This window comes from Cupressus sempervirens, chromosome 4, assembly GCF_028749045.1.
Source record: "Cupressus sempervirens isolate cs-2001-9-10 chromosome 4, ASM2874904v1, whole genome shotgun sequence".
Lineage (NCBI taxonomy): Eukaryota > Viridiplantae > Streptophyta > Pinopsida > Cupressales > Cupressaceae > Cupressus > Cupressus sempervirens.
In genome coordinates, this window is record NC_143121.1 from 595,598,557 (window position 1) to 595,609,366 (window position 10,810).

The following is a 10,810-nucleotide window of genomic DNA, read 5'->3' on the forward strand; positions in this document are numbered from 1 at the left end:
AGATTTGTGTTTTGAGCTCACAAGAGTTCCATAACTGAAGCTTTTGTAAGAAGTGCTATTCCATTACAAGTGAGCCAATGATGATGGCTCATAGAGTAGGAAGAGATGCAAGAAACTAACTAGCAACCAGTATTGCACATCTAGTCAACACATTGGCAACCATCCATGGTTAGCTCAAGGGCATCAAGTTTGCAAAAAGAAGAGGTCTTAAGGTGATTAACATCAATCGAAATGAGATTGTAGATCATGATTCACAAGGAAGTATTGTAGATGTAGAAAGTGATGAAAGATATGCCATCACCTTATGGATGGCTAGGATCAAGCCAAGCTTTGACCTCCATAGCTACTCAAGAAAGGGCCCAAGAAGAATCAAGCATGTGAGCACAACAGAAGTGCAAGATCTTCCATACCCATAAAATTTTAGGCTAGAGGGCCTAATAAAATTGTAGGGCCTATAAAATAGTAGGGTAGGGGCACCAATAGTCACAGTTCTTGACCTAGCACCAGTAACACTAGTTCCTAACCTAGCATCAGCTTATCTCTAGTTCCTGACCTAGCATCATCTTATCTAGTAGTAGCTTATGGATTGCATTGAAAGTTTATAAAGCCTTTTTACCAAAGCTTATTTCATGTACCTCACAATCATGTTTGTACCTCTACATTTTATAGGCATATCATACAAGATATTTACAATTATAAATTATAACATATATATTAAAAAATTGCTTTGTGAAATCAAACTTCTTGCATCCATTGTTGTACTTGTTGATTCCACACTATGCACAACACAACCAAAAATGTGTGCAGAAAGAAGTTGAGATGTTTTTTCAACAGGTTTCAAACCCAGGGTATCCCAAAACTGAGTAACTCTAGGGCTTAAAAATTCTAGACACTTTTCCTCCTTTATCTTGCCAAGGTTTTTGATGCAAGCAACTGCTGCATGTGGCAGAGAAGAAGTGTCATTGATTTCCATGCTCTTAGGACACAACTACAGAACCACTCCCATTTCCATCACTATAAAAAGACCTAGACAAATCCTACAGATCCATTCCCAAAGAAAAAATATCCATAGTCATAGACATCAATAGATTTTTAGAGTTGAAATCATTTTTGAGTATTGCACCTTGAACACATCCGCAGGCATTGGTGTTCACTAATTCTTGAAGAATCTTAGGCATATACGTATAGTTTTTGGAAATCTCTATTTGATTAGCTTAGAATTGTGACTGTAGGTAAAAGGTAATGAGGTTGACCATCTATTGGGCGCTTGTGATGATTTTTGGTTAGTTATGATGATCTAGTAATTGAAACTACCCTCAAATCATAAGCTCAACCCAGGATCAAATCTCACTGAAGTGAGCTACCATTTGTAGGATTTCATCCTATTGTATACTCTCACAACTACCTCCAAGTCTCCATCGTCTTCCACAAAGTACACATCCTAACTAGAGCAAAAATCCTAGTTAGACAAATCCCCTTTCCTCAAAACCAAATTCTAGGGTCAAAGCCAACACATGTTTGGTAAAATATGCAGATGAGCTATTTGTTTTAAGATGATTCTAGGCTCCCCTATAGGTCAACTAGTGATTTTGTTTAGTCTCTTCATGGCATATTTGTAGAATAAGGGAACATGCATTTTCTACAATTTTATCATTGTATATGCTCTCTTTATCCACCACCAAATCTTAAAATATTTAGTCATTAAAATCTATTCACTTATTTCCTTTCCAATTTGTTGTGGATGACTCCAGCAAGATGCACTGATGATATTCTATTAAAGGAAAAATAGCTCGTTTAACAAGGAGCAAAAAAATTCAATAGATTTAATTCCTACATAGTGGTTGACCTTTAATTTGCATATAAAATGTGCAATGAGTGTAGTGAACCATGCTCGCTAATGAAATCTTGAAGCCAGTTGAGAGATGAATAACCCACAGTAAACCACTTATAATATTGTGCCAATTAAAGAGACTAAGTAGAAATTCATATAGATAATAATCACATTTATATATCAGTTTTCATTTTTCAACTAAACCAAATAAGCCTAGCCTATTAAAGTGATAGAGACACATAAATTTTTTTTGACAACATTGTCTGAGTGGATAATCTTGATCCTGTGAGACTTGAAGTTAAGCATAAAAGATTTTATAAGGTGGTTCTAGAAGGATTAATATATTACATCTATAAAATCATGAGATTTTTCTATATTAGTTCTGTCTACAATTATTTTGCAGACTAGTGATTCTACTATTTTTCCTTTGTTGGGGTTTACTGTTCTCAGAGTTCTTTTTGCCAATCTATTTTGTTGTAAATAAATGTTCAAGTCCATATAAAATTTTCCTAAGGTTCTAGGTTCAAGGTTATTGTGAGTTGTGTTGAGGAGAAAGAGAGCATGTTCATCTAAAGCTAATCTTTCTAGTTCTTACTTCATTGCAGGGTGCTATGAAATACAATAAACAAGCTCTGGCTTATTTTGAAGAAAAGGGGGTGTCAGCAATCTTCCTTCTTAGATGCCTTGATCCACCTCTTTTCTCTATGAGAACAATCAAAGAGCCTAATACATTGCCAGACTACACATAACCATAGCCCTCAATACACTTTCCACACTTATGTTGCACAAGAAAAACAATAAAGAAAATATATGGTCTGCAAGGAAAACATGCACAATTGGACCTCAATTTCCATATAAGCTTCATCATAGAGAAAGTCACTAATGGGCACTTAAAATTGGGGACATACTACCTACTAGAGTAGTTGCAACTCCAATATCTGACTCTTTTATGATGTCCACAGCTCCCAATTTGGCACAGGATGTGAGTATGCTTACAAATGTAAACTCACCTAGTTTGGTGTCCTGTGTCAATAGCCAGCCACTTAGATAGAAAGTGGATTTGGAGTGAGCAACATAGAGGGAAATTGGGAGACAACTGACCACAAACATGTAAGACATGCCTTTCACCAAGTGTTTGAATGTTTTCAATTAGAGCATCCACTAGCACTCATCGAAAACAAAATATCTGATGACAAATTTCTAGTTTGGAAGCTGCAGCATGAGGAAATTTTGGGGGCTCTTGCCCACAAGTGAAAGCCTATCAGCAAAAAAAATTAATGACTTGCAAGAATGACTTCAAAATCATGCCCTATGGAAGCATAGATGATCCACCGCCACAACACTGTGGAGATGTCAAAATTATGCAGCTTAATATGCTAAAATTAGATCCAAAGTTCCTAGGCTTGAGTATGGCAATAAAGGATATCATTTTTTAAAAAAAATCTTAGGGATAAGTTTTCTAGAGAGAAGATTCTATTTGAAGCAATTGAAGGGACCTTGGCTGATGAGCCAAGTAATAATGCTTTTATTTCTCTCTATTAGTCCTTATTCTCTTATGATGGTTGCAATGAGAATCAAATATGAATGTACCTACGATCTTGACTGATGACCCATGGGAGATTAAGAGCACTTAAATTTATTCCTACAAGTCCTTATTATATTTTAATGCCTACAATAAGAAACCAAGGAAACTTTAAAGATTATGTAAAAGTATTACTCTCAAAATCCTCTTGTGATCGATGCTATGAATATTGAAAAGGATAGTAAAATTTAAGGGATAACTTTCATCATTAGCAATTATTGTTTGAACATATATCATTCATGCAATTATTGCATGAATTTGGCAACTGAAAAAAATCAAATGATAACCTAACAAATCAACTACATCCTATTATTACATGAACATTCAATGAATTTCAATCTTGTATAAATGTTATCTTCCAAAGAGTAATGTATAGCAACATGTAGAAATGCAATACCTTGCAAACCTAACTCTACCAAATTTCAAGCTCAATGGAAGGAATAAGCTTTAGCAAAATTTCTAGTGGTTACTATAGTTTACACATGTGACAAATGTGGTCATAGGTTCATATGCACTTCTTGTTTGTAGATGATAATAGGTACACTTACACTGGCAACATATATCACACTTAAACTAGTCAATTGTAGCTTTAGGATTTTAACCTCATTCACATTAAAAAAGAGCCTTATCTTTAATTTTCTTATTCTCAAGTTTTTTTGATCATTAGCCATTTCTTCTACCATCATAACAATAAGTTTATCAGGTTTGATCTTCCTCAAAAGCACTCTCCTTCGCAAGTCTCAATTACTTCCATCTTTAAGAGTAAACATTATAGACCTATACTTGACCTTCTGAGATCCATCAAAATGCCCTAATTTTTCAAACATCATTGACTCAGTAGAAAATGCAACCTATATTGGATCACATGCATTTACTCTCTCCAAGTGGTCTACCTCAACTTCTGTATACACTTTGGAGAAAGCTTCTACCAGAATATCATGAAACTTGTCACACTTTAAACCATTACACTTTATCATACTTGTCAACTTGGGAGGGCCATTTAGTGATGGAGATTACTTCTTAATGCCAATAGATTAACAACAGCAAAGAAGATGGTGGATGAAGAAAGGGAGGGTACCATGCAAGGTACTCCTATGACAATGAATGGTGAGGCTCAAGGGTGAGACATCCTTAGAGATGAATAATGCAGTAGTTGAGTTTCAAGGTAAATGGCATTTAGATGTTTTTGTTCTAGTAGATGTCTCCATGCAAGAGGCTAATGATGAGGTGGTGGACCATGATGGATAACTGGAGAGTGTTTTCTCTATTAGTATGGAGATGTTTTAGGTTGATGTGAAGGCATCAGGATATCTATGGATGGTACAAATGATATATTCAAATAAGTTTGGATCAAAGACACTAATGGTCCAAGAAAATATGCATTAATATGAGAAGTAGAACTCATTATTCGTAACCCTAAGTTCATATTTTGAAGTTTTTGAACAATAAGGGGAAGCCTAATATCCCTAGCCTATCATCTGTGGCATGAAAATTATTAGAAAATAACCAATCATATGATGATTTTTTGATTTTATGAACATACCTAACCCATTAGTGATACTATTGCAAAGATTTTGTATATAACCTTTTCTTTTATTCAAAATATATGTAACTATTGGATAGTTTGGGACATGAGTTGTTTTCTCTACTTAATGTGAAAAAAAAATGGTAAATCCAGCTTGGAGATATTTAGAATTATGCCCAGGGACCTATGATAATAAGCTTAGTTTATTCCACTTAAAAATAGTTATTATTTGAATTATACTTGTCCAGTAAAAAATCTTCCTTGGTTTTTTGTAGTGTAGCATGGGGACTCGCACCCCCCTCCCAAACCTTGAAGTACACATCCCCAAGATGTTGCTACACCAAGTACTTAAGTACCCAAGTACCCCACCTCTGCCATTCTGTAATCATGCTTCTACTGGGATGGATACTTGAATTTTTATTTGAATTTTGATTTTTGAATGTTACTATGTTGAATGTTCAATGGTTCTAGTTCATGTTGCAATTTTGTTAAGTTCATGTGTTTGAATTTAGTATGTTCTACTAAGACATCATTTCATAACTAGAATTTCATGTTCTATATGTATACTATATAACAACCCTTTCTTCCCCATCATCCCCTTGTCGTCGTCCCCCAACCCCCATCCTGGAAACTCATCTTAGCATCCTGCCACCTCTACGTACCCCAGTTTTGGTGTTACATTGCTTTTTTGACAAAAAGATTTAATTTTCTCTTTTAGTGACATCCTCCTTTCTTTATGTACAAGTGAATCAACTTAGCTAATTGGAGTGACAAGAACCACATAAAGTTCAAACAACTATTAAATCCTCAAGGTTAGCTATAAGAATAGTGTATCACATGCATAGAAGAATAATGTAATATCTTACATTTGAAAACCTTGACTAATATTTGAGTTGTTTATTAGCGAATGAAATGGTTTGGTTCTTCATATATGTCAAATGTCAATATGATTAGGTTTTCTGAGAGGTTCATAGTGGGAATATTGAATGCACCAGCACCAAAATTATCATGAAACCTTCTTCTAATAAAGATAATCATTCAGATTTAAGCTTTTAGTTTCAACTATGCCCATAAATTATAGGAAAATAATGTTACAACATCAAAAAAAATATTAAGATGATGTATGGTGTCTAGAAACCAAAAAATTTACATAATTTAAATCTGCTTATGAAATTTTCTGATATCAAAAAATGCTTGATAGATGGGACTACTGCAACAAGTAACCAAATGCAACATCATATTATTTCAACACTTGTTATGATGTAAGATAACTTACCATATCAATAAGAGAACAAAGGCCATAGACATTCTTAAGATTTTCCACATCAATATATTCTCTTTCTGAAGCTTAAGTATATTTTACTTTCTACCAATGATTTCATTGCTCTATTTGGCTTCCACTCTCCAACATCACTTGGCACATCAAAGTTCAAACTAATATTTTACACATTGAACAAAACTTTAGATTCATATATTATGCTATTCAGATATTTGTTAAACAAAAAATTACATCAACCATATCCAAGAATTCTATTGCAAATTGTATTGTAAATGTAATACCTAGAGAATACTAAAGACTTTAAGAAATGCATTTACCTGTATGAAACCATCCATCAATCATGACTTCATTTGTAAGATCACAAGGCTTGTAATAACCAGAAAATAAATTTTTCCCTCATATGCAGACCTCTCCATGTGGCACTTGTAAAATTGCATCATATCCCACATCCAAAATAGACTCAAAGTGGGCCTCAACATGCAGTAGAAGTGGACCAACTGTACCAATCATTGACATGATAGTTGGAATTGAAACAAAACTTCCTGCACAAGTTTTTGTCAAACCAGGTAATAGTAAAACAAGTCACAACTGAGAAATAAATACATTGTCAAAAATTATTATTCAAATTAGACAATCCAAAAATTAAAAATAAATTAATAAGCAAGTAGTTAATTGACACATGCACTTTTAAGACTATACATTGGATGAAAATCTATAGATTATAATGCATATCATGCAGTTTTCATCTTCTTACTATACAAAACTAGAAATATATGATACTTACACTATATGTTAGACACAACAATGATATATTTATCTACTGACATATTTTTTTCTTCCACTTATTAAAACATGATAAAATATGTGATTAAAAATTTAAGTAGTTCTCATAAATGCAATAGGTGGTTGTTCCAAGGGCCACCAATAAAACCCTTGGAGTCATAAAAATATTCAAAAACTTATCCACTATAGCATGTTGGGCTACTTGATCTAAACTCTATTGATCCTTTCCAAATCTTTAGAGTATCTATAGTAGTGATCTCATATATAAATATGCTTCTTATATGTTATAATCAAGATGCATCACTATCTTTTTTGCTTATTAAATCAAAAATCTAAGAATGATAAATATTTCATTCAATTTCCCCTTTTCGTGATGGTATATGAATTCTTAGTTGTTTCTTTTATGCTCATCACATAATCATGGCATATCTATTTCATTTATGAATTAAATTCAAACAATCTTATGGTACAGTCATAATGACTGGTAACTAACAATTCAAGGCCAATGGACTAATATTATACATACAAGAAAAGACATAATTGCAATTATTAGAAGGACCATTCCCTATGATTTTTTTTGTTATCTTAATGGAAACTATCCTACAAAAAGCATGAGAGTTCCTACTTATAAAATTTTCACTAGGGGAAATCTTTGGGATAGGAGAAGGAGAATGATGAGGAGTACCCCATCAAGAAACTATTGTAGGATGTGAAAATTTAGATTGGAAGACTCAACTCAAAGCTTTTTGTGGAAGGAGGTCGATTGCATTATTGCCACAGACACTTCTCATTCTAGTGCAAAATTGTCCAAACATGAAGAGAATGTGGATTTTATAGTTGGAGAAGGGGCTATCCCATCTTTAGTTCAAAACCTTCAAGAACCTCTAGGTTTTTAGGGGGAGGGGAATATCATGTATGAGTATGAAGTCAAAAAGGAGGTTGCATTTGTAGTAGGGCTTCTTACAGTGAAGCTAGAGCATCAACGAATCAATAAAGATGCTAGTTCTCCTTCTGGTCATGTTTCTTTACTAAAAAAGGTACATAAATGGCTTCAACGATCATATTTTGATTGGTTTCCTTCGATGAGCTATTACTTCTATCACAAATCTAGCCCATGAAAATGGAGCTATCAAAACTCTTGTGAGAACAAAAGAAGGAATTCCTCCTCTTAAATATTTTCTTGAGTTGATTGACACCAAGGTATAGTGAGAAGCAATAGGTACTCTATGAAATTTGGAGTTAAAAAATGAACCAAACAAGAAATAGATTGTAGAATGCCACTCATCCCAACTATTATTCTAATGCTAATGTTGGCATCCACAATGAAGCAGTTGGTGTGATAAGGAATTTGGTGCACTCATATGTTAACATAAAGAAGGAGGTTCTTGCTGGAACTTTGCAACCTGTAATTGGTCAGTTGAGTTCAAGGTGTCATGAGAGCTAAATAGAAGTTGCTTCATTGTTGGGGCAATTTACTACAATAGATCCTAAATCAATGTAGAAATCATCTAAAGAGAGGTTGTTTTACCTCTTTCTAATAAGCTTTAGATGCCTGATCTCCAACTAAAGGAGATGAAAACTTGTTCATTGGGTAGATTATCATTGAATTCAAATAACCAAGATGGAATTTTTCATGATGGTGGATTAACTCCAATATTGGAGCTGCTTGATTCTTAAAATGGATCTCTTCAACATAATTATTTTTCTCTAAATGGGATGTTAGATAATGAGGACAATTTTTCTGATATTGTAAAGGAGGGAGGAGTAAAATAGTTGCAAGATGTAGAATCGATTGTTCAATTTTCAAAGGATTGTGTGGCAAAGACCTTGAAAAGGCTAGAGGAGACAATTCATTGAAGATTATTAAATCACTTGCTCTATATTATGCGTCTCTCTAAAAAAATGTTCAAGACATTTTTCTTTAAACCTTTGTCATTTGTGTTCTCTTGATAATCAAAGGATGATTTTTGTTGATAACAATGGTTTGGAAGTACCTGTAGGTCTTTTATTGCCAAGTGCAATCTCAAAATAACAATGTGATAGTGTTGTTTTGTTGCATAATCTAGCAAAGATGGCTCCTACACAATCTCCAATAGATGCAACTCTTCCACCTCTAATACATTAGGTCTACTTAGGGGAGAAATATGTAAGCAATAATACATTGTTAGATGTTACCTTTTTAGTGGAAGTTGGGTGGCTCTATCCTCACAAGATTTCACTACTTCCATTATTAGATACATTGCATGCCATGTTTAATGGAGGATAAAGGGAGAAAGAGGTAAAGGACATTGAATTCCAAATATAAGATGGGGATTTTTTGAACTAACGATGAGATTTTTTTACATAGCCATGGTCGATGGTACACTAGATATAACATAGGATGTTCTCAGGGTTGTGGATCAACATCTCTTAGAAGGGCATAAAATTTTATGTGAATGTGAAATTGCACAAGACCTCAATGTGGAAAATTTTGTAAATGTTTATGATCTTTCTCAAGCCTACCATGCAACTTTACTAAGACATACCTATGTTTTGTTATTCGTTGAGAAATATGAACATATTTCTACAATGCTTGGCTATCTTCTCTTGTAAAACACATGCTCCCAAACATGTGTTAGTACTTACTTCTAATATTATGTTCATAGCCTCAAGTTCCATCATAGTAGAAAAAAATCACAATTATTTTCAATAATTGGGGGTTTGGGCAAGACGAAGATTGCATATAGTTTCATGAAATTTAATTTAGGGTTAAAAATCTCTAAGGGACTTCTTGTTTGTGACCAACATTGCATGTAGTTCCATAAAATTTAATCAAGGGATGAAAAGCTTCAAGGGACTTCTTGTGTGTGACCAAGATTGCATATTGTGCAAGATGTCAAGGAGATTAAATAACAAATACATGAATTTCTACAGAAGATAGGGTTTGAATCAACTTTTCATCAACAACTAATGTATGGGGATGTATAGAAATGAAAAGTTAAAGAATTTATCAAATTATATCACTAGCAAGATTTTCAAACACAAAAAATAACTTGGAAGAAGAATAGTCATCCAAGTCGCAGAGGTCCAGGCTCTTATGAGATTCCTAAATTCCTTTCCCGTGTTCTCTTTTGCCTATGCATGCCCTATGCCTCTATACCTTCATGTCTAGACTAGGTAGAAGATTTTTCCATTAAAACCTTTCTATCATGTAGCATGGAAGACTTCAAAGGACCTGCATGGATGAGTTTTGCTCCTGTTTCCTATTCCACTCTCATTATCACCAATTTTTCACACCGATTTAGCATTTTTTTTATGCTAGATGTTTAAATGCCATTGTTTTTTATCTCATGCATTTGTTATTATTTTTAATTGGTTAAAAATGTCACAAATTTAAACTAATTAATTTTTATTTTGTAAAATTATAATTATAATAAATAATATATTACATATTATGTATAAAAGTTTTATTATGTTTATTAATTTTTATTTTTAAATTTAATAAAATTTATATACTAGATAGTGAAGTCATTAAAGGCTTGCATAATAATTCAAATATAAATTCTTTGGATATGGTTGTGTCACCCACTTTGTGGACAGAAATTTCCTTTCAATATGAATATTCTAAATTAAGCATATATATTCACCAAAATCTTATTTGGGTAGGAAAAATGAAAAAACCTAATCAAAAGTTGCAATCAAGAAAGTTACCTTGGCCAATATTGTCATGGTGAATTTCCCTTCAACCATAACTTGATTGTGAGTTGTTGATCAATATATGTTAAAATCACCTAAAATCTAAATTTCTAGAATAAGCTAGTTGTAGATGGA

At 33.3% G+C, this 10,810-nt stretch overlaps 2 pseudogenes; one reads left to right on the forward strand and one right to left on the reverse strand.

Annotated features, from left to right (window-relative positions):
- Positions 1-3,860: 3,860 nt before the first annotated feature.
- LOC149562617 (transcription elongation factor TFIIS pseudogene) lies at positions 3,861-4,417 on the reverse strand (annotated as a pseudogene).
- A 100-nt stretch (positions 4,418-4,517) lies between these two features.
- Positions 4,518-9,618, forward strand: LOC149562618 (ARM REPEAT PROTEIN INTERACTING WITH ABF2-like; annotated as a pseudogene).
- Positions 9,619-10,810: the final 1,192 nt, after the last annotated feature.